The sequence below is a fragment of the Manis pentadactyla genome, chromosome 2 (genome assembly GCF_030020395.1).
Source record: "Manis pentadactyla isolate mManPen7 chromosome 2, mManPen7.hap1, whole genome shotgun sequence".
In the NCBI taxonomy this organism is placed as follows: domain Eukaryota; kingdom Metazoa; phylum Chordata; class Mammalia; order Pholidota; family Manidae; genus Manis; species Manis pentadactyla.
Genome location: NC_080020.1, coordinates 17118896 through 17142576, shown reverse-complemented (window position 1 = coordinate 17142576; position 23681 = coordinate 17118896). Strand labels below are relative to the sequence as shown.

Below are 23681 nucleotides of genomic sequence, written 5' to 3'. Positions count from 1 at the left end.
TACAAAAAATACATTTACTCTACAAATGTATCTATGCCTTTTATGTACCAGCTGCTTGGCTAAGTACTCAGTGTTCTGAGCAAGACAGACCCGGGCCAGTGGGTACAGACAAGGAAAAGTGCATCTCCATGTGGGATGGGTACCAGAACATACTAGAATGTGGGCAAAACTATTTCCCTTCTTGGTACAGCCATTTTCCTCATCTTTAAAGCACTTAATAATAGTTGTCTTTATAGTAATGACTTTGCTGTAATGTTTTGTTTTGCCTTTTTTTTTTTTTGGAAAAGAATTAGACCTTTTAGGACATTAGATTATTCCCTTTGGGTGACAGTCTATCTCTGCAGAACATTTGATGCTCTCAAGAGAAGGAATTCATTAAATAGGGTGTGTTAAAGTCACACACAAAAAGTTGCTTCCATAACTGCTCATTATTTGTGAAGGACACATAAACAGCAGTTTTAGAGTTGTGTCCATCATTATTAAAAAAACCATGAAATTATGTAGGGGTTCACTGCAGCCAGGGCTGGGACGCACCTCTCGGAGAGGTGCCTAGACGACCTAAGCTGCAGCTTAGGATGGGTCATAGTGCCCTCCGCACTCATGTAGAAACTGCACAGAAAACAGGTGTCTTTCAGCTGAAGGGCCGTGGACTGACCGAGTTTCTCGCAGAGCTGCAGAAGCTGACAAGAAATCTCAGGACCATCGACTTGTCCAACACCAAGATCGAGGGCCTACCACGTATGGTTATAGGGAAATTCACTCTGCTGAAGAGCCTCTCCTTGAACAACAAACCAACTGTTCTTCCTGATGAGTTATGCCGTCTGAAAGAACTAGAGACACTAGGGCTCTACAACAGTCACTTAGAGATCTGCCATCTACCTTTGGCAGCTGTCCACCCTCAAGACCCTGAGCCCCTCTGGGAACCAGCTTCGAGCACTACCACCCTAACTTTGTAACTCGCAGCACCTGCCTGTGGTGGATCTCTCCAAGGGCCAGATTTGGAGCATACCTGACACAGTGGGGGAGCTGCAAGTCACTGAACTCAACCTCAACCAGAGCCAGAGATCTCAGATCTCAGTGATATCTTGCTGTCCTCGCCTTAAAGTTCTTCGCCTGGAAGAGAACTGGCTTGAGCTCAGCGTGCTTCCACAGAGCATCCTCAGTGATTCCCAGGTCTGTCTGCTTGCTGTGGAAGGCAACCTTTTTGAAATAAAGAAACTTCAAGGACTGGAAGGACACAGTAAGTACATGGAGAGGTTCACGGCCACCAGGAGGAGGTCTGCATGATGTTCCCTGGGAGCTTCAGATCTTGAGAGAACACTGGCTTGGAGCCCATTGCAGCCCGGCTGAACTAACGGCTCCTGTTGTCAAAAGGTATCTGCAGTAAGGAGATGACACTCCAGGAGATTATGTTCCACTCAATGAGTTTTTCCTTTCTAGGGCTCATCTCAAGCTAAAAGGAATCAAGAGACAGCAAGTCTTCCGTTTTGAGTCATGGCTAGGGCAAAGGATGATGTTGATCTTCAAAGCCATCATTAGTTTGGCTTTAAGAAACCAGGAGCTAGTTGCTATTTATAAAGTGAAGGGATGCTGCCTAGTGACAGAATCGCTCCACGTCACGGCTTGAGATGTCATGTTTAGTTTCAGTGTATGAGCTTTCATATAGTCAGTTGCCATTCCACCTGAGTTGACATTTCATATTATTATGAAATTCAAATAATTCATGAGAGTCTGCTATGGTTAATCTAAGGATTTATTTTATACCAGTGCATCAGTTCAGTTGCAGTGTTTATACTTGGAACTTAGGGTGTACGTAAATATGTGACTGTCTTGATGCAAAGTGTACTTTGTCTGAAAAGCACCACCACAACATTAAGAGATCTTCCCCAAGGCTGCAGTAGCGAAGCCTTTACTGTTGCAGGTGCCCTACTGGTAGAGGCTCTGATGAGCTAAAACCTGTATATGCAAAACCTGTAAGATACAAGGGATTTTAATAATCAAGATTTTCCTGAAGCTTTGTTAGAAATAATGGTTTATTTGTCATAATCCTTTTCCTTTTTTGTATTTATAACTCTACTAATCAAATTAAATATAAAAAAATTACTGCTACAATATTTTAAAACAGTATGTTTATCAAGTTTACTCTGAATGAGAGAATGTACAAAATAATTTTTAATAAAGAAAAAAAACCCATGAAATTAAAAGGCCAAAGACTCTGAGGACCTCTGAGACTGCTACTCCAAGATTCATATTTTGATTCCTAGTATTAAACAGAAATGCTAAAAACACAGAAAAAGAAGAAAAACCACCACCATACCGGAGAGTAATCTAAAGGCATTCTATTAAACAGTAACTAAGTATTTCTCTGACTTCTCTATAGTTTAGAAGTAAGGGAACTTAGTGCTCATTCATTAATATTGATGACCGATGTCACAGTTTTTCTTCTGTCAGCAAGATTTTAGGAAAAGTAAATGGCATAGTTATCCCAGTCCGTGGCATAACCGCCTAGCAGAAAAGCCCAAAACCTAGGCCCCATTTCAACAAATGACCTCAAAATACTGAAAATGTTGAATTGATATTCACAGTAACACCCTGGAGACTCAGTATGGACTCAGTTGCACGCTGGGTCAAATCACGCCCCCAGAAGACATGCAGGAGCAATGCAGGTGGATGTCTTCTCACATGACCCAGTATTTCAGTAATGATCGATCTATAATATTTATGAGGCAAAAATCCATTTGGTAATCAAGAACTTCAGTCAACATGTTCTTGTTAATGAATTTGTGTAGTGTCTTCAGTTGTGTCTATCTTCCTAAATTAGGTCTTGAATAGAAACAGTGGGCCTGGACCTTGGAAGAGTTCTTTGGGAAGTAGCCACAGTCCCCCAACATGGCTTCCTCGGCCGCTCGGAGGCAAGGGGTGCAGAGGGAGCAGGACTCACTGAGTGCGCTCCCTTCGCCTGGTGTCATGCCAAGCACTCCGAACCCACTGCCACTTAATCCCCAGCAGTCCCAGAGGAGATGCAGTCAGCGCCACCTTTCTCAGGGGAGGATGCTGGGTGGTGCTCAGAGGTGGGCAGCTGGGGCTTAAGGCGGGTCTGGGGGTCCAGCCTGAAGTGGCGGCCTCACCAGCCGGCCTGTTGTTTCTCTGGGAACCGTTCGTAGACTGAGTGGAAATGGGTCTGAACTCCTCCGTAGGGTTCTGCTACCCACACATCCTCTTGTGGGACAGCTCTGCAGGCGTCCTATTCTCTGTGACCTCTCTTCCCCAGCTAAATGTCCCAGGCCTTCCAAGATTCCTCAAATCTGTCCGTTTGCCATCCTGGGTGCCCAGAACATATCGCCAGTAGGACTGCAGCTGACGCCCAGCAGCTGGGATGCAGGCAGGGGCACTGGGAACCTGTGACAGGCCCTTGGCATTCAGTGAGGGGGCCGTGCGGCCCATCTCCAGCATGACTCAAATGGATCTTCTAAGAACAAACCCAGGAGTTTGTTTCCCTTGGACATGCTGCGCTCTAGGTCTGTGCAGCTTATTTTATGAATTTCAGTGTCGGAACTTACACCTGCCCTTAATAAATTTCATCCTGATGAATTCACTGAAGTATTTCCAAAACCCAGTTCTGTTATTCAATATATTGTCTATGTTTCTAGCTTTTGGCACAGGTGGCATTGTATAGTGGAAGGAACTTAGCTTAAGGTCATGCTAACCTGGGTTCAAATTCTAGTTCTGCTGCTTATGAGCAGTGCATCCTTGGGCAGCCATGGTGCCTAACCTTGAGGGGCCTGCCCGTAATATCTGGAACACTGTTTAGAAATAACTCAGTTCTTTAACAGCAAAGCGAGTAAATCCGTACTCCACAGGGCTGGCCCCGAGTCTCAGGGAAGCAGCACTAGAGTGGGACTGCAATTCAGGAAGCAGACACCTAAGCACGTGAGAAGACGTGGGCCAGTCTGGACTGCAGAAGAGGGAAGCCAGAAACTGTGTTTTGGGGGGACATGCTGCACCCAAGACAACTGAACTTTCTGGAACAGGCATCCCCATGGCCTGAATGAAATAGCTCTCACCCAAGATGGACTATAGCTTGATTACGTACCTCAGGAAGCTGTCCCAACACAGAAATAAGCTGGCCTTGCAGGAGTACTGATGGAGGGTCAGGAACATTCTGGTCACCAGGAAAGAACACCCATCAGGGAACAGCCAGGTCGGGTGTGGACACCTCAGTCCTGTGTAAGTTTGAATGGCAGGTGTGGCCCCTGAGGGGTACAGGCGGGGCCCTCCATATTCACCACCAGAGAGGTGCCCCCAGGACCTCCCACTGGGTTGTGCCTGGCCTTCTCATGTTGACAGCCTGACCTCATCTTCACCTTTCTGGCCTTCCTTTAGCTGCCCTTTGCCTCTGTGCAAGCAGAAACATCTTGGGAAGCCGGAAACCCAGTGCCCTTGGTGTTGCACCGTCATGGTGATAGATGAAGATATGGTACCTAAAGCAACTACCCAGGAGCATCCCAGACTCATCCTTATTAACCTCATGCCCCACGTTCCGACCCCACCTCCATTTCATTCAAATTGAACAGGAGTTCAGCTAAGGGTACAGCCCCAGGACACCCCCAACCTGTTCCTGGCAACATCAAACCTCCAACGACTATCCTGTGAGTGTAGCATTTTTAAGAGTTAGTGATCTGCCTGTGCTGTTCCCTGGCCTGAAGGGTTCTCAAGGTCATCATGCTGAAGCCCTGAGATTGCATATTTACACATTTCTCTGATTTTTCTAGCAAAGCTTTAAAAAATAAAAGCTGGTTTCGATTCACAGGACTTTTTCAAAAACTTGGATGTATGATTGCTATGTGCATTTATAAAGCATCTCATTAAAATCCCCCATTATAGAATCTTTTCAGGATAAATAAATTTCAATACACAGAGTTGGGCTTGGAAAATCCATTTTCTCCCTCTTTTTGAAAGTTACATCCACATTTTCCAAAATCTGGCCTTTCCAGCCCTTTCCTATATGCTATGATTGTCTCTAAAAATTCATATTTGGTTATCTTGGCTAGTGTGACTACCAGACTGTAAATTGTTCAAGGTGGGAGACTTTCACTGTTCTAGGGTGGCTCTAAATTCTCTTACAACCTCTGTAAAACCCCCTTTAAAATGAAAAACAATAAAACCCTAACATTCCATATACCCATCAGTTTTAGCCACAATTAACCATCTTGGCATATTTTGCTTCCTTTCTTCTTTTTTTAAAAAATTCATTCCATTGTTTAATAAATATGTATTATAAAAAAACCTTTATGATACAAAGCACAAAAGATGCAGTAAGTAGATAAAAGTTTTTAATCACCCCAATTCCACACTCAGAAATGACTGTTAATACAAGGTGAACATCATATCAGACATCTCCCTATGCTTAGGGAGATAGACTAAATGCCATTATTAATAATAAGTATTAAATTTGCTTTTACTTGAATTTAATAAAAGAAAATTAAACTGAAGGAATTTTTGAAATTCAAATGTGTCTTCGCTGCAATTTAAAGTTCACCTATAACTTAAACAAAGCAATTGTGAGAAACATTAAAAGGGTAGAGTCAATACTGCTGGGTTTTCAAAGTATGTATTTCAGTTTCCAACAGTGTTTGTTGACTCCGGGCTCTGAAGGGACACAAGAAGTCCTTTCCTCTCCCCTCCCTGCCCCCTGCGCACACCTCTGTTTTTGTTAGGCATGTTCTTATTCCACTTTGTGGACGTGTGCGACTGCTTTAACAGCTGGTAACCAGCCTTGTTTTGCACCGGCCCACCAGTGGGCCTTTGAGCAGAACTCTTCCACCCTTGGTCCTTCCGTGTTTGGGGATGGCTGCCTGCTGCCTCGCCGCTTACCTGGCCCTGGGCCCGCGCACTGGCTTGGGGGCATCTCCTTTCCGAATGCCCGTGTGCTATTATTCCAGCTTCTTGGTCACCGGCTGGTGCTGTGGGTAAGCTGGAGACCACACTGATTTGTTTTGTTTTGTTTGGCCCTGTAGGTGTTTTGATTTTCTGTCTGATACCTTAAGAAGCTGTATTTACCTTGAAATTCAATAGCTTAACTATACTCAAGTGTTCTATATCAAAATTTCCTGATATACGGTGTGCTCTTTTGATACAAACTTCTGTTCTTTTTCTTTTCCAGGAAAATCCTGTTGACTTATCTTGTCAAACACATCTTCTGTTCATTTGTGAGTTCTCTACCTCAATTCGTGCGTGGGTTCTTTGTCACATAAGTACTAATTTAATTTTCTTGTCTTTTTCATTGGCATTCTCTCAGATCAGACCGACCGTTCCAGCTTTGTTGTTACTTCAGTTTCCATCCGTGTCTAGCTCTGTCTTTTGCTTTTCTGATCTATTTGTTAATTAACAGTGAGGTTTTGATCCTTGGTGTTTCCTTAGGCTGCATCCCCCTTGTAATTTCTTTCTGTATTGTTTTTTCACTTTGACTGTTTTGTTGACTTCATATTCTTACTAAATGATCTCTGCGGAGTAAAACAATTGTGAGGAATTTACTTGAAGTTATGCTCCTTGAAGTTATGTTTTCAGGCAGGTCTCTCTCTCTCTCTCCCTTACTTTCTGCTTGGTTACTTCTCCCACTTTCTTTCTCCTTTGCTGAAACCTGTTTGCATACTTGCAGAGCTGACCTGTCCATCCTTACTATCTTATTCATGCCTAAAAACCTGACTTCTTAACTCCCTTCCAGGTGCTTTTTCCTTCTGAACTAGAGATTGGACGTTCTTTCCAGTTGAGCAAATGCACAGGCAGAGTGTTCAGCTGGTGTCCTACTAAATTTTGTAAAAATGAGTGCTCATTTCTATTGAGATTTTGTGAAATCTCTTTACTGTCTTCAGTTTCCATTTTTCTTACAAAAGTTCTTTGTACAGTTCAGTTTTCAGTCTAAAAGTGTTTCTCCTTAACATAGAAGATGGAATCAATTTAGAAGATAATGAGTTGTGCTTTATACTTGTGTTCTGTCAGCCATGAGCAACAATAAGCAATAAGCAAAGATTTATCTCTTTATTGTGCTCTGTATTGTATTTCAGCTTATGTTTGCAGCCATAATTTCAGCTCCACCTATTTGATGCTATTCTCACTACTTCATGTCCCTCTTGCATGTAAGACCCTTTAAAATAAATCTCTCTCATCAGAGCGTCATGTATAGTTGCACTTTCTTCTTTAAATGTTCTCTCCTCTTCATCCCCAGTCATATAAATTGCAATTGCAGCAAGGGCTGTGTGTGATTTTTGCACCATTTTGGAAATCTCATCTTTTGTTATCTCGTGATGAAATCAAATTAGTCCACGGCAAATGGCAAGCTACCTAGCCTTCCCTGCTGTGGTAAAATCCACAGTGGAAATTCTAAAATTACATGAACATTTTCTCCAAGGTTACAATCATTTTTTTTTTAAGAAAGGCAGCTCTTATTCAACTATTCAAATTGAATTCAAAGCCACCATGTCTCAGTGATAGTCTTAAGATTATATTTCTCTCTCATTCAATAGATGAATACTTACTAGGTGCCAGGCAACATGGTATGTAGAATATAAAAATGAGCAAGACACAGTTCTGGTTTTCTAGAATCTTGTGGTCTAAAAGATACATTGTAGTAATAATAACAGCTAAAATATTATATGCCGGGTATTCTTTTAGTGCTTTATACCCTGTAACTCATTTAATTCTCAACAATGGTTTGAGGTAGGTACCATTATTCTCCCCATTGAAGAGTTGTGGGATGGGCACAGCAGTTAATTTATTTAATAAAGTTCATGCATTTATTAAGCGACACACTTGGCATGTGAAGCACAGGCTAGTTCAGGGGCCATGTTCTTACACTGCAGCATACCACCCATCTACACGCTTTCATTGTAATTTCAGGTGCACTTGCTACTACCCCTGCTCTGTGCATTTGCATGTACTCCCCTGCATCCTTGAATTTCAGTTCTAACAATAGTAGTTTTTATTTGATTTATGTGACTTATGGGTACTCTGCTGTTTTTTCAATATCATCTCTGTGCCTTGATCTATTTGTGGATTTGTATTTCTGGTTTATTTTCTTTCTCTTTCTGTGATTGGTCTTCATAGCTTCTTATACTTTATTAATGTAATTTCTAATTGTTTTTTCTTTTTCTCTCATTAGTTTTCCCTCATATTATTCTTTTCTGTGTGTGTCTGTTCACTTGCCCCCAACACAGATATATTTTAGTCAAGTTTTCTCTCAGAATCATATACTGACCCAAAGGAAAGGAAATAGTTTCTCACAGAGCTTGAGTTGGCAGGAAAAAGCAGATAATTTACAGAATAAGAACTACAAACAGCTAATACAAAATAAGAAGCAATTGAAACTGTGTTTTGACATATCTTCAGACTCACTGATTCTTTCTTCGGCCAAGTCCAGTCTACTGGGAAGCCCACGAAAGGCTTTCTTCATTTCTACTACAAGGTTTTTCTTATCTGGCATTTCCTTTAGAGTCTTTCCTTAGAGTTTCTAGCTCTCTACTTACACTGCCTATCTGTTCTTGCATGTTGTCCACTTTTCCCATCAGAGCCCGTGGCATATAAATCACAGTTATTTTAAATTCCTGGTCTGATAATTCCAGCATCTCTGCCATAGCTGAGTCTGGTTCTGATGCTTGTTCTGTCTCTTCAAGCTACGTTTTTGGGTTTTGGTATGCCTTGTAGTTTTCATTAGGAACTAGAAATGATGTTTCAGGTAATAGGATGTGAGGTAAATAGGTCTTCTGTGTGAGATTTATGTTAATCTGCCAGTCATTAAGCCGTGGTTAATGTTTGCGGTGGGTGTCCGGGGCTTACGTGTCCCCTGGTGCCCTTGTTTTTGTCTCCCCTGTCTCTGGATTTCCATAGGGGCTCCTGCTTGAACAGGGTCTGCTTTGCTGTTCTTTCCACTGTGATTTGCTCTACAGTGTGTGGCATGGAGGAAGGGAAGAACCTATGCCCAGGGGAAAAAGGCATTTGAAGCACTAAATGGATTTTTTAAACTGTTCATGAGCACAACTGCCTGAAATCAAAGAACATTTTATTTGTAAGATCCAGGAGAGAGCTGTGGAGAACAGAAGGAAGAGGGTGGCTGGTTGTTTTGAATGAGCTTTAGGCCTAATCACTCCCTCCTTGGGGAAAAACAATTGAGAAAAGATCAAGAAAGTCTTGGGAATCATTTGAGTGACAGGACTTCTCTGGAGCAGCACCACCTTGAGGTGGCCACTCCCCATCTGGGGAGGTCAGGAAGGTACAACCAGGCTGGGACAACATCCACTAGGTCCTCACAGCCTGCATTGGTTTGGGGGAGATCACACACCCTATGCCTAGCGGGGCATGTGTCCTGGGCCATGAGAAATGAGCACTGGGTAGTGGCTGCAGGACTGAGCCCACGCAGGGCTGATCTGAGCAGCGGGGACCAGAAGGCTGGGCCAGGCCAGTTGCGTCAGAATAGCTGAGGCAGGGGTGGTAACAGCAAGGACAAGTGGAAGGGGCATCGCAGCAAGGCCGGAGGTGGCTGGGGCTGCGGTGGTGACAGTCTCCCCCCAGGCTCTGTGGGTAGTGGGGATTGGAACTGTTCACCAAAAATGTTTTTCTCTCCTTCCAAAGGGCTGGTTTCCCAGGCTTCCTCCCAGTTAGGGGTGGCTGGTGGTGACTAGAATGTGAGCACAAGTGTTTGCATGTCCAGGTCAGGGCTTTTTGGAAACAGGTGTGCCCTTCACAGACACGTCCTACCCACACAGTTGAGGCAGATGGCAATGAGGTCCTAGAGAAAGGCAGAGCCCTGAGACTGGGCTCCCTGAGTCATCTTGTGGAAGCACCGCCTGCTGACCTGGGACGTGCACTTAGGATTTCATGTGAGCAAGACACAGACTTCTGCCCTACAAACATAGGCGTGTATTTACTACAGCTACCTGCGCTGGCCTAAATTTACACCCAGACGCTACCCCAGGAAGAAGAAAAAGGGGAAGGCAAAATAATTGAGGGGATTTGAAGTTTTTTTTGAAGGAGAATTTCAACCAGTTTGGTAGCAAATTCTTTCTCCTCTGCCTTTTCCAGGTTGGCAATTCAATCCCTAGATTTTGGACCCAGGACATTGCCTCCCCAGTGACAGCAGAACTCATCATACCTGTCATTGGTTTGTCCTGATGGCTTTTGCCAGTGTGGCCAAGCTCCTGGGTCTTGCATGCTAACCTGTGTGAGGGTGACGGTGGTGCCTGTCTCCCTGTGGACTAGATGCCCCGGCCCGACCTTCCCCTCGGTGATGGGATAGGGAGCTCACATCTTAGGACAGGGCAGGTGGGAAGACAGCCAGCCCAGTGGAATCCACACCAGGGGCAATCACCAGAGGGGCCTTTCTACTCTTCACCAAGGTGGTGACAGTATTAACCCAAAGGACAGGGATTGAGTATTAACTCAAAGGGCAGGTGACATCTTAGTGGGGACATCCCTTTTGCCAGCAGCTTTATTCTTAGCTGTGCCAACAACCTCTACGTTCTCTTGCTTTGTCTCTGGTCTGCACTTTTGGGCCAAACAGCTTAGCAGTTGGGTAGCTGTGTAGCAGTCCAAGACCTGAGTGAAGCGGCTAATGGCAGGAGGCACGTTCAGCCGCGTGTACAGGATAACCCTTTGCCGCTGCAGCTGGATGTGGTGGGGCCATTGACAAAATGAGTGAGGTCCCTTCTGGGCTGGCCATTCTGTCCAATGCCAAAACTCTCACACCTTTTCTCAAACTGAGGATTTACCACCACCTTGGCTTCCTGCTTTTTCACAACAGCAGGGGCCAAGCTACAGGATTCCATCTTTCTAATGGAATGAAATTGAGTGAATTCTTGGATAGGAACTCAACAATAATAAAACAATCCAAATAAAAAAAGTGCAGAAGACATGAACAGACAATTGTTCAAAGAGAATATACAAATGGTGAATAATCACATAAAAAGATGCTTAACATCAATAATCATTAGGGAAATGCAAATCAAAACCATAATGAGATACCATCTCACAGATATTAGGATGGCCATCATCAAAAAATCAGAAAATAACAAGTGTTGGTGAGGTTGTGGAAAAATTGGAACCCTGTGCATTGTTGCTGGGAATATAAAGTGGTAAAGCCACTGTGGAAAATGATATGGCAATTCCTCAAAAAAATTAAGCATAAAGTTACCATATGATCTGCTTCTGGATATATATTCCACTCCTGGATATATATTTAAAAGAAGTAAAAAGAGAGAGTAGAACAGATATTTGCACACCCATGTTCATTGCAGCATTATTCACAAGAACTAAAATGTGGAAGCAACTTAAGAGTCCATCAGCAGATGAATGGATAAACAAAATGTGGTACCTACGCACAGCGCAGTATTACTCAGCCTTAAAGAAGGACATTATGGCACGTGCTGCAACAAGGATAAAACTTGAAGACACTATGCTCAGTGAAACAAGCTAGTCACAAAGGGGCAGATATTGTATGATTTCTCTTATATGGGGACCCTACTGTCATCCACTTCACTGGAGCAGAAGTAGAAGGGTGGATGCAGGGTCTGAGGGGAGTGGGCTGGGAATTAGTGTTTGACAGGGACAGACCTTCTGTTTGGGAAGATGAAGAGAACTCTGGAGATGGACGATGATTAGGCCACACACAGTGTGAATGTCCTTGATGGCACAGAACTATACACTTAAACATTATGGAAATGGTAAATTTTATGGTATGTATATTTTTCCAAAATTAAAAAAAAAAATTCCTAAGACAGACAATTTTTAATCAGAAGAGGCTAAGTTTCCTTAAGATAGAAAGATGAACTATTTTCCTGCAGTGGCATGGAAATGATGGTACTTGGGTAAACTGAGTTTAGTTTCTGGACATGCATTGCAATCAGCATTTTATTTTCATAAATAAAGGATATAATAGAGTAGAAAATATTGAAGTGCACGGTATTAAGGATGAGCATTGTTTAATGGAACTTTTATTTCTGTTATATGTATGTATGTGGTTGCAATAGAGCATGTTTCTTACTATGGACTGTTGGACTGTGGGAGTTTGAAAACCACTGCTGTAGAGCCACTGTCACCACTGATAAACCTGTTATATGAATGTAATATAAACTATTTAGAAAGAATAATGAACATCCATAAAGATTAGAAAAAAATAATAATGCTGTAAAATTGTAGTAGTGGTTGTCTATGGATTGTGAGCATATAGATGAGTTTTTAAATCTCTTCTTTATTTTCTAAGACATCCACAACAAACATGTCTTGATTTCATAGCAACAATAAGTAACAGAAATGAATCAGAGTTGAACAAAAGTGTCCCTTCTATTAGCAGCCAATTTGGAAGATCTGGGGGACTATTTCTGGCCCCGTGCATACAGGATGCTAATGTGCCCTCATGCTGTGATGGCAACACACTAGTCACTGTGGACATAAAGACACCCAAGGTGCAGTGCCTGCTCTGAGGACTGACAGATCCGTAGTCAGAAACTCCAGCACAGCCCTGGGAGCTCAGGGTAGCCAGGCGTGGATCAAGATTTCCATGGAAAGCTGGGCATTTACTCTCTTCAGTGCAGGGAAGCCCTTGAGACGGTGCTTCCCTTCTGGGCTAGGGGGTGTGTATCGTGCTGCTGGCTCTGCTGGTTCACGGACCACACTTGAGTAGCCAGGTTCCGGGATCCACTGCTTGGCTTCCATGTCCAGCCTTCTCTGGTGTCTAGGTCCCCTGAGGCCTGTCATTTGCCCTGCATGTGGACTCTCCCCTCTGCTGGCCTTGTTCCACCAATGACTCAGCAGGACAGTCATTCTGACTTTGATTTCATTTCTCTCCCGAGTTGCTGCTTGCTAGTCACTTCCTTCTGCTCCACACTGCGGCCTAGGAGCAAACAACAGCCTCCTCCTCCTGCCCAAGGCCCACCCCTTCTACCACCTACACACTACCCAGGAGGGGCAGTACCAGAGAAGGTGCTCACATGGGGGTGTCCCCAGACGGCTATGGATCATGCAAAATGGGATCATGCCTGGGCAAGCTGGTTAGGCCGGAGTCCACTTCCTGGAGGGGGTGTTATTCCAGCCTAGAAGAACAGAGACACACAAGTAGGCACCGAGGGGTAAAAAGGCAGGTGCTGCGGGTCAGCTAACACCACCGTGGTGCAGGGGGGTATTACAGAAGAGGGAGGGAGAGTAGGAATGGAGACTGTGGGGAGAAGGACTGAACTCACAGGGGCCTCTGCAGCCGTCAGAGGAGCTTGGACTTCCTCCTGTAGGTGATGGAGCAGGGGGAGGTCACAGTGTTCAAGAGGTGTGTGTGAGGGAACAATGTCTATTTCAGAAAGTCGTAAGCCATTCCAGTGGTCAGTGGAGGATGGGATGGAGAGGACCCCACCTGGAGGCAGGGAGGTTTATTGGGAGGCTAGGCTGGTGGGGGTGTGTGGATAGAGGGGTCCGCGAAGAACGTGGGAGGTGCTGAAAGCCTGGGGACACAGTGCTGGGCTTGGGCCGGCCTTCACTGTTCTGACGCGGTCTCCCCGGGCGGGGGAGGTCGCCCTTGGAGGCGCAGGAGGCTCCGGGGTGCCCCTTGACAGGCGCCATCTTGTGGTGGAGCCATGATCCAGTGGAGTGGGCTGCAACCAGCGTTTCATTAAATGAAATAAAATAGGCTAGGAAATCTCAAAGTACCTGACATATAGGATATTATTTTTTGTTTCACACACACACATTTAACAAGTTTGTAAGTGACTGCTTTAGACTTCTGTCTGCTGATAACGTCGAGAGTGGAGGCCCCACCATACGTTGGGTCTGTTGGCAGCCGTGCCTCTGGCCTAGTGCAAGAAGTGGTGAACACGGGGACTGGACTGTCAGCAAGAGAAGAGCGCTTCGGGGGCGAAAGAGCGCTCAGGCCACAGACGGCAGAGGGTCGGGGAGGCTACACGGTCCCTGCTGCCCCTTGCCACATCTAACAGGCCTGCCAGCACCACAGAGCAAGCCGGGCTCAGGAAGAGACCGCCTGCCCACCCGGGGTGTGTTCTCTGTTTCTTCTTCTGGTCTTTCCTGGGCTCTGTGCTGCAAGAACCCATATGTAGGATATGATGTGCATAATTTGTCAAGAGGCTGTGCTTGACAATTCTAAGGATTTTGATACGGGGCCATTCCGCTGAAATTTATGTCTGTGATTAGGTGGCACGTGTGTGTGCATGAGTGAAGACTGTGCCCTTCAGAGGGAACAACAAAAGATACACACGTGGAGACAGTTAGTAACGTGGGAGAGAAGCGGAGAGACCGGAGCAAACAGGTAGGTAGTCTGTAAGCCCAGCAGAGGAGCTCTCACTGAAAACAGCGGCACCTGGAAAGCCTGCCAAGAGCCACTCAGGTATTTCCACACCCCTGAGAGCTGCCTAGGGAGGTAGCCCCCACTGTCGGGGCCTCAGGCATCATGGTTACCGCGGGCTGTGGTCGCGCTGTCCTCCGGAGCGGCAGCAAAGAAATATGCCCCATTCAAGGGGGCCCCGGAAGCTCCCTCCCCCAGGCCCGCTTTCTAGCTGGGTGACCTTGAGCAAGTTTCTTCACTTCTCTGAGCCTTGGGTTTCTCATCTTTAATTGGGGATAATTATAACAGCCCTACCCACCTCTCAGGGTGGCTGTGTGTTGCAAATGGCAAATCACAGCAGCAGTGAGAGCTTTTATTATTACTAATGCTAATAACAACCTTGAGGCGGGCAGTGCACAACGTCATTTTATAAAGGAGGAGAGAGCTCAGCAATATTAAAGTGATTCATTTAGTGTCACAGGCTGCTGGAGGAGGAAAATAACTAGAACCCAAGTCTTCTGACATTTAGGTCAATGCTATTTTCCCTATAACATAATCAGAACTTCAACTGACATATTATTCATGGTGATAATTTAAATGTAACCAAGAGCTATGATGATTGGATCTTCTTTCTCTCCTAAACCTTGATATAAAACTTGGGACAATGTACTCCATTCCCTTCCATAATAGTTTTTCCCACCAAACTGTATATAGTCATGTTCTATATACAGATTCTTACAGCACAATGCCCAAGAAAAGAAGAAGAAAAAGCAGAAAACACACAAAAAAGGGTACTAGTAGTGGGTAGAATTCACTAATTATCTCATTATTATTAACTTTGTAAACTTCTTTTTGAGAGGTATTTGTAAAGTCCCTGGAAATAAAAGTGATGCAATAATACCTATCTATCATGATATTATTGATATCATTTATCAACCTTCTCCCTATTCATCCATCCATCTAGCTGAATTTGACCCAGCCCATGCGGAGTTACAAAAAAGCTTTTTATGAAACTCCTCTCTAGCTGGACTAAGGGGGATTGGTCATTTATCTGGGCATAATGCCTGGCATGTAGTAGGTTCTCAGTAGCTATTTATTGAACAAATTATTCATTTAGTAGAGCTGGGGCTCACTAGCCTTAAAGACGTAAACAGATATGGATGTGGAGCCAGCAGTCCTGATCTGCCCCTTACAAGCAGGGAGGTCCTGGTTTCATCCTGCTTTCATCATTTAATCTTTGTAGGCATCCAGTTCTTCTATAGAAGGAAAGGGTTGGCTAGATCAGGGATAGCAAACAGGTTTCCATTCAATGCCAGGTGTGGGCAGGTGGTGGTGCTAGCAGAGACGCTGGCTGATTCCTGGCTGTGTTCTGGCTCTGGGAAAGAGTGCCTGGATGCAATGGTGATGTCCTTCTGGGGACTGGACCCGGGGGTGCAGCTGTACATGACAGACATTTGCCATCAACAGACTGTTATCTCTAAGACCTTTCAGTTTCATACATATATAACAAACAAGGGTACTTGGATTTGGGTTTTGAATTTTAGAATTAACTCATGTAGCTCTGTGCATTTTCTGTTTTCTGTTGGAAAACATCTTTTCCTGTGTTTCTGGGATGCAGGAAATAAAGAATTAGAAGCCCACCTATTAGGCACAGCCAGGTTTACGGGTTAAGAAAGCTCTCTGGAAGGTCGCTCAACAGCTTTACAGGAAGTAAAGGGAGTATGTTACAAAGTACATTATTATTTCTCCTACTTTATAAAGACAGGATTTGAGTCATGAAAGGTAGAATTATTTACCCTCGGTCATTTGTAGGTCTAGGCATACACTTAGGTCACTTAACTCGCTCATGCTTTCTTTCCTAATGAAAACAAGTTCTGGCTAATTCGGTGCACATACAAACCCGCTTGGCCGTTCATGGCGTCCCTCTCATTACTCTGCCTGGGGACAGACGGTTCATCCTGGCCATGCTGGTGGACTTCCTGTTGCTCCCATGAAAAACCTGTTACTCCCTGTCACCACCCTGTGATTGTCACCCCACCAAAACTCTTCTCCACTTGGGAGATTCACTGGGTCAGAGCCAACAACCTCCTGACTCTCACCACCCCATGCTCCTCTAGGCTGCATCTTGGGAGGAACGGCTGTTAAGCATGCTAATGGATACTTAACAGCCACTGTAAATGTCAAAAGGGTGCTAGGTCCGTGGAGCAATTTGTCACTTGGAACAGAACCACACTTGAGAATATCCAAATGCTCGAAGGTGACATTCCTGGAAGCCACAACATCACACAGCAGAAAAATTGTCAGCATCAGATCCGAATTCCCATCTTCATTTGATCACTTACGTGACTTGCTTTCCTCATGAGTAAATAGGAATGGTGAGGATGGTTGTGAGGAAGGGAGAAAGGATTGTGTGAAGTATCTGACATTCTGCATCACAGGATCCAGTGAGTGCTGGCTTCCCCCTCCACTAAGAAAGGAAATATGTCACAGAACAATAACTTCAAAGTGTCACACACCAAAAACTCCCCAAGTTAAAATCCCTGGAGCACTCAGGAATGTGTGTGTGTGTGTGTGTGTGTGTGTGCGTGCGTGCGCGCAGGTGCATTGCTGTTGTTTAGCGGTTCAAGATTTGTGGTGATGACATGCCTCCACAGCCCTCTGGAGCCCCAAAACTAGGTGGAGGGGCAAAAGGGAAACCCCATTTCAAATAAACCACCGTGAATCAATGTGGCCAACATGGTGTCAACAGTGTAGGCCAGGAGCTGTGCTGGGAAGTCTTTTAGTTGCTGAAAAGCTCCACCGAGGTGTAATCAGTGGAAACCCAGCCGTGCTATAAGGACAGGAAGGACAGGAAGACAGGATGGAGCCCTCAGTTAGGGGTGGCCCCAGAGCCCAGCAAAGGGACAGTTCTGAAGAGTCAAACTGCTTTTCTGATACAGCCGTCTGTCCTGGTACAGGAACAGGCCAGCTGTCCCCAGAAAGAAGGGGGCTGACCTGAGGGGGGCGCCCCTACCATGGGTCCCTGCTACCTGCCCCTGCTCTGATTTCTGCAGGGTGTTTGGGTCTGGTAAGATGAAGAAACTGAGGCTCAGAGTCCTGATCATATGTGCTTTCATTGAACAGGTTTCCTAATAAAAGCTGGTCATCCAACTCAAAGAAATGAAGCTAGTAGGCAAAAAATCATCTCTTTGTTGAAGAAGGGCTGTAATGAGTAATTATGCCTGCTGGGGTGGTGGCACGTGCTCTCGCAGCCCGGTGGTGGAAATCAGCTTGCTGTTCCAGGAGAGCAGTTTGATAGGTGCCTCAGGAGGTAGCGTCCTCCGCCCCTCTTGACTCAGTGGGTCCACATTCTAGGTCATAGGAAACACTGGAACTTTTGACAGAGAGTTTACAGGAAGAGCTCACTGCAGGACAGTTGATCTCTGGTGTCCATCAGTGGGTCTTTACCAGAGGGGCCCTGGGCCGGAATCCCCAGGGAGGTCTGAGGGGAGCCAAGGGCCCCGGGGCCCCCGTCTTTGCGTAGGACCCTAGCGAGACATAGCCCACAGTGACGGCAGAGGCACTCCTGGGGTGCCACCCAGGAGAAAGAGCCCCGGGGCCTGGGGGCCATCTCAGAAGCACGCCTGGAGGACAATGATGGAACAGATCATCCACCTGATGCTTTGCCATCTTCAGGAAGGAAAGTGTAAGTGTGACTGGGAGACAAGGGCCAAAGCTCTGACAGTGGTTAACTTCTATTCCATCAGGTGAGGGCTCAAAACAGACATGTGTGCAAAAAGAGAAGGAAAGTTAATATTTCTTGCTTTCCTGAGTTGCGGGCTGCAATTCTTACTAGCTACACTTGTGGTACAATGTATATGGAAAAAAGACCCTCAGGATATAGCAGGATATGGTACACCAACTATGTGAATGACATTAATCTACACACTTGGAAAACAGATTGGAAGAAGATTCCTTTCTCCTCCGGCATGCATTTATCTTCCCAACATGCCAGAACCTGATCTGCGGTTATACTCGTGCAGGATTATGGGAAATTTTATTATTTTCTGTACATATCTTTTTAAAAATTTTTCTATCCTGTATATATATTGCTTATATAACCGTGAAAAATCAAAGTATTAGTCTTTCTCAACTGCATGTTGATTTCTTAAACCTATATAAAATTGAGAGAGAAAACGTATTTTTCTCCAATATTTCTGCAAAGAAAGCTTATGCAAGATAAGACCAAATGCCAGAGTTTTCTGCCCAACCCTGAACTGCTAATCATATTTCTAGTGAGTTTTGGAGCTGATGGGTGTAGAGGGAATTAATTACATTATCTCACGCACTGCATTCCTTGGTCGATATGGGTCATTAATGATTGATTTAAGTCAGCAGCACGTCTGCTGGAAAAGAAGCACTTTTTCAGTCAGTCACTGAGATGGACGGAGGTCAGGGTGGGGTCAAGGGACAGGCAGCCCAGCGCGGTCCAGGGGGATCCGCCGTGTGGCAGGGGCCTGGGCACGGGAAGCCAGGTGTCGAGGCGCGGCGCCGGCTGCGGGGCGGAGCGGGGCAGCGCCTGGCAGAGGAGGAAACGGCCACCGAGCCGACTCGGCCCACGGGGCGGGCTGGGAAGAGCCGCCGTGGAGCCCGGGAGCGGGGCCGTGAGCCCCGGGGCGCGCGCCTCCGTCGCCCCAACCCCCTTGCGCACCGAGCGCCTGCCGCGCTCACCGTCCTGCTTGGCGGCCGTGCAGAGTCCCCGCCGTCAGCCCCCAGAACTTTCTAATCGCCTTCCTTTAAAGCCCGTCCTGTCTTTTTCCTCTTCCCTCCTGGAAACTCAACTAATCACAATTAAGAATTTGTTTAAAATTGGATTGTTGAATGTGCTGAATAAAATTCTTCGTAATCGTTCATTTTGAAACCTTTCAGAAAACCACACACACACATCCCAGCAGTGACTTCATTATAAGTTGCTCTTCACTTGCATCTGATCCCTGATTGATTTTTTTCTACTCTGGGAGAAGACCCAGCCTCTCCCCAAAGTACATTCAGCTGTTGGAGGTGGGCATTTATCCACCATACCCCACGGGCTCCAAAAAGAGCCTTTCCGAGTACACAACTTCCATGCAGAGGACACAAGGCCTCCTGGGCAAGCAAGACACAGATTCCTGAGTTTATTAAATGGTCAGCTGGGGGCCAATACCCAGAAGACACTCTGGTACATGGATGCCCCTGGCTGTGAAGACCCCTGGGTTTGCAGGTGAACTCACAGGTGGCTTTGCCTGGTCGGCTGAGAACTGACTCTGGTTTGAGCCTTTGATAAGCCAGCCATTTGGGTGAATTGTTTTCCAGATGAGTCAGTTATTCCACCACCACTATATAAATCCACTAGAATAACTGAATTACCATATATACCTAATTTTGTTTCTGAATTTCCTTTTCTGGTCTGGTCACCTAGCTATTACTACATGAGCACCATCTGCTTATTACAATTTCAAAATATGATTGAAAATGATTCTTGGTTTAAAATCTTGGCTTGGATATTCTTATATTTACTTGTACAGATGGAATTTAATTCTAGAATCATATTACCAAAGAATCCTATTGGGATTTTGATTGAAATATCATTAAAAATTTATAGTTCAATTTGGAATGTTTATAGTTTTGCAAAACTCAGTTCTTTTATCGAAACCTGTAATATGTCTCTCCATTTATTCAAGTCTTTTTAAGACTGATCAAGATAGACATGACTTTTACAATTCAGTGAGGAGACTGACAATTTAAAAAATACTTACAATAAATTTGATGAGTGTCGACAGGGCAAGTGTTAAAATTCACAGAGGACTCTGCAGAGCTGATCCCCAATCACATGTGTAATCATAAACATGCTGTTGAGCATGTTCACTCATGCTCACACGCACATGTGTGCACACACACCCTGCTGCCCGCCTGCCTCTGCCCTTCCTCTGAGTGGAATGCCACCCCTCCGTCCCCAGTGTGCCTTGCCCCCATGTTGTCTGGGGGTGATTTCTTGTCCTTTAATAACCTACTGGTGCCATCACTTCTGTGCGTCCCTCCTCCCCGGCAGCCAGCCTACCCGCACTCTGTTCTGTACGGTCTGTATTTCCAGCACGGCGTGCACATTGGATTCCAGCTGTGTTCTCACATATTCTGACCCCACATTTTCTGTGAGCTGTCTGAGAGGCAGGTGCCCAGTGTTTAGCCTTCACGAGTGTTGGCCTTCCTGAGCTAGAGGCTCCAGAAGAAACTGGTGCAGAGGATACCGTGCCAAATGTTCCTTTTTGTTTTCCTCCCCCTTCTCTACTAAGGCTCCCTATCCTTCAGCCTCATGGGTTAGCAAACACCCCATTTCCACTGTCCGGTGTTGTCCTTGGCAGGTCAGGAGCCCTGGGTGGAGGAATGGAGAGCAAGCTATGCACATGGCCCCGGGTGACAGGGGGTTTCTGGGGCAGGTGCGTTTCAAAGCACTCCAGGCTCAGACCTCTCAGGCTCTGCTGTACTTGCAGAACCGCTCCCTTTGCAAAACTGTGCTTAAAATAATAAGAGGATAAGGAGGCCAGCCCTGCCTTCCTTCAGCTCAGCTGCCCTCTCCACAGGTGCACAGCAAGGGCCTTTTGTCCCTGATGGGCAGGCCCAGGCTTCAGTGAGAAAGGCACACACTGTGGGCCCATCCAAATATTAGCTGTGGACACTTTCCTACTTTGAAATAGAAGATCCTGTGCACTCAGAGCCTTGCCTTCCAGAGAACACATCTCTTCTGTTTTCCTTTCCCCGGGGCACTGAGGCCTGACTCTGGCTTTGACCTTATGTCCACATCGTCCCAGGCTTGGGGTCAGGGCTTAGGCTTGCTCTTATCTCTGCTTCTACCGGTGTTCTTGGCCTGGGCCCGCACCAACAGAGGAGCAGGAGAGCACCCTGAGGGGCCACAAAGACCCCTGCGTGGCTGACAAATTTCATCATAACTTTGGAGAAACTTGCCTTAAGCTGATGTTAAATAAATTTTACCTCCTGTACCTGGTATTAAGATGGTTCCAAGATGCAACTATTATCTGTAACCAAAATCAATATTTTTCATGTAATTATCTGATCACACAATGAAGGTCAATTGGAAAAATGTTGCACAATGGAGCAACACTGAGTCATGGCTCTACAACAAACTGGATCCCATTGAATCTAGTCTGTGGCCTGTCAGGTTGAATTGTCATTTTCTAAGCCTAGATTTTAAAGCCAAATCCACAAGCATGTCAACAAAAATTAGGCTCATATCCAATTCACTGGGTAGTCTTCATTGACTATTATTCCTAATGATTGGCATTGCTGTGGTGTGAGGTCATGGGAGGGGCAGGCATGGTAATCTGCTGTCATCACTGACCACAAATACAGGCTTTAATGAAGTGAGTCTGGTGTGCTTTTTCCCACTGGAACAATGGGTTGAGAAGTTGTATTTTTGATTGTTTTAAAAATCTCTATAATCTAAAAACAGAAACAACCCAAATAACCATCAACTGATGAACAAACAAATAAAACGTGACATATCCATGCACTAGAATATTATTTGATTATAAAAAGGAGTGAAGCACTGGTACATGCCACAGCACAAGTGAACCTCTGAAACATTATGCTAAGTGAAAGAAAATGGACATAAAAGGCCAAATATTGTCCGGTTCCATTTATATGAAATGTCCAGAATAGGCAGATCTATACAGACAGAAATTAGTTTAGTGCTTGCTGGGGAAGGCGGGCAGGGAGAATGGAGAGTGACTGCTAGTGGCTCTGGGGTTTCTTTATAAACTGATGAAAATGTTCTAAGATTTGTTGTGGTGATCATTGCCCAACTCTGTGAATATACTGAGAAACACTGAATTTTACACTTTATATGGGAGAATTGTACGATATGTGAACTATATCTCAATAAAGCTGTTTTGTTGTATATACAGACCCATTGAAAACAACCCACTTAATATAATCAAGGGATACCTTTTTAAATGAACTCTTTCATTTTTAGTTTCTGGAAAAGTAAATATCTTACCACTATATCTCAGACTTACCCACCTGGCCAGAACTGATGTTGTTAGACATGGCCGAGGCAGGGGGTCCCAGAACTTCACACCAATATTGCTTTCCTCAGAGGGCTAATGGGGCACAAAAGAGAATGGCCATTGGCTTTCATATCAAGCATAGAGATGGCCTCAGCTGGGTTCATTTATGTGTGATCCACACCCAGCTGGGGTGCACCAGTGAGCAGGAGACATTCGGGACTATAGCAGGCTCTTGAGCACCCAAAGCTGACACTCCCCAGAAAAGCCAATGCACCCAAGCACAGCAACTCCTTTCTGAGACCTGGGAATCTGGTGGAAGCAAAGAGAATTTTAATTTCATGCTGAGAGTCACTAAGCAACACTAACATTACCCACTCAATGGATGACCATTTCAGATCTGGCCTTTTCTTGTACATCCAAGACTTTTAACCCTGCCCTCATGCTCAGATGATGTCCTTAATGCACACTTGTCACCTGGAGCTCCCTGTTACCCCACCTTCAGTCTGTCAATCCCCCTGTATTTACATCTGCTTTTCATTCTTCCTGTTACGGTGGGTGGCATGTCCCAGCCAGAGATTCCATCCCTCCCATAGTACAAAGGCGCCTGCACCCACAGTAAACTTACTCCTCTCTCTCGTCTATATTGTGTGGTTCTGTCTCCTCTGGATTATCCCTAACAACACATAGGTATGCTCTGGTATAGTACCACCTGTACTTTTGAGCTGCCCCTTGATCCTAGTCCTTTATTTCCTCTACCTCATTTCTCTGCCCCTACCCAGATGGTCTCAGAGGAACTGTTTGTGAACCCTGCCTCCACTTCCTCCCCTTGCATTTGTGCCACAGCCGGTCATCACCTATCCATCTTCATTCTAATGGGGACAGACTAAGACACATTGGACCCATATAGGACAGGACTTCATGCGGGTACACGTGAGAATGTTCAAAGGGCTGTATCTTCTATAAAAAGTTTGATTAGAAAAATATACAAAGGACGATGATAAAGAAGCTTTCTTGGTCTGGGAGTTTGAAAGACTTCAAAATAAGTGTTTTAAATGATTAAAAATATAGATGAAGGAGTTGAAATGGACAAAAATAAGCAAGACCCCCTTCAGTAAAAATATAGAGATTTGAAAAAGACTCCAGTAGAACTTTTAGAAATGAAAACCATTGTCATTAAAATGAAAATATTTTGAATTAAACAATTAATTAGGTACAGCTTCATTTGGTAATGAAGAGATCATTACCAAACTGGAAGAAAAATCAAAGCAAATTACTCAGAAGGTAGAACAGAAAGATAAAGAGATGGAAACTTAGGGAAAAGGAATTAAGAA

At 45.0% G+C, this 23681-nt stretch overlaps 2 pseudogenes; one reads left to right on the top strand and one right to left on the bottom strand.

The window, feature by feature from the left end:
• The first annotated feature begins 575 nt into the window (after positions 1-575).
• LOC118924908 (leucine-rich repeat-containing protein 57-like) lies at positions 576-1287 on the top strand (annotated as a pseudogene).
• An 8658-nt stretch (positions 1288-9945) lies between these two features.
• On the bottom strand, positions 9946-10817 carry LOC118924901 (60S ribosomal protein L7a-like; annotated as a pseudogene).
• Positions 10818-23681: the final 12864 nt, after the last annotated feature.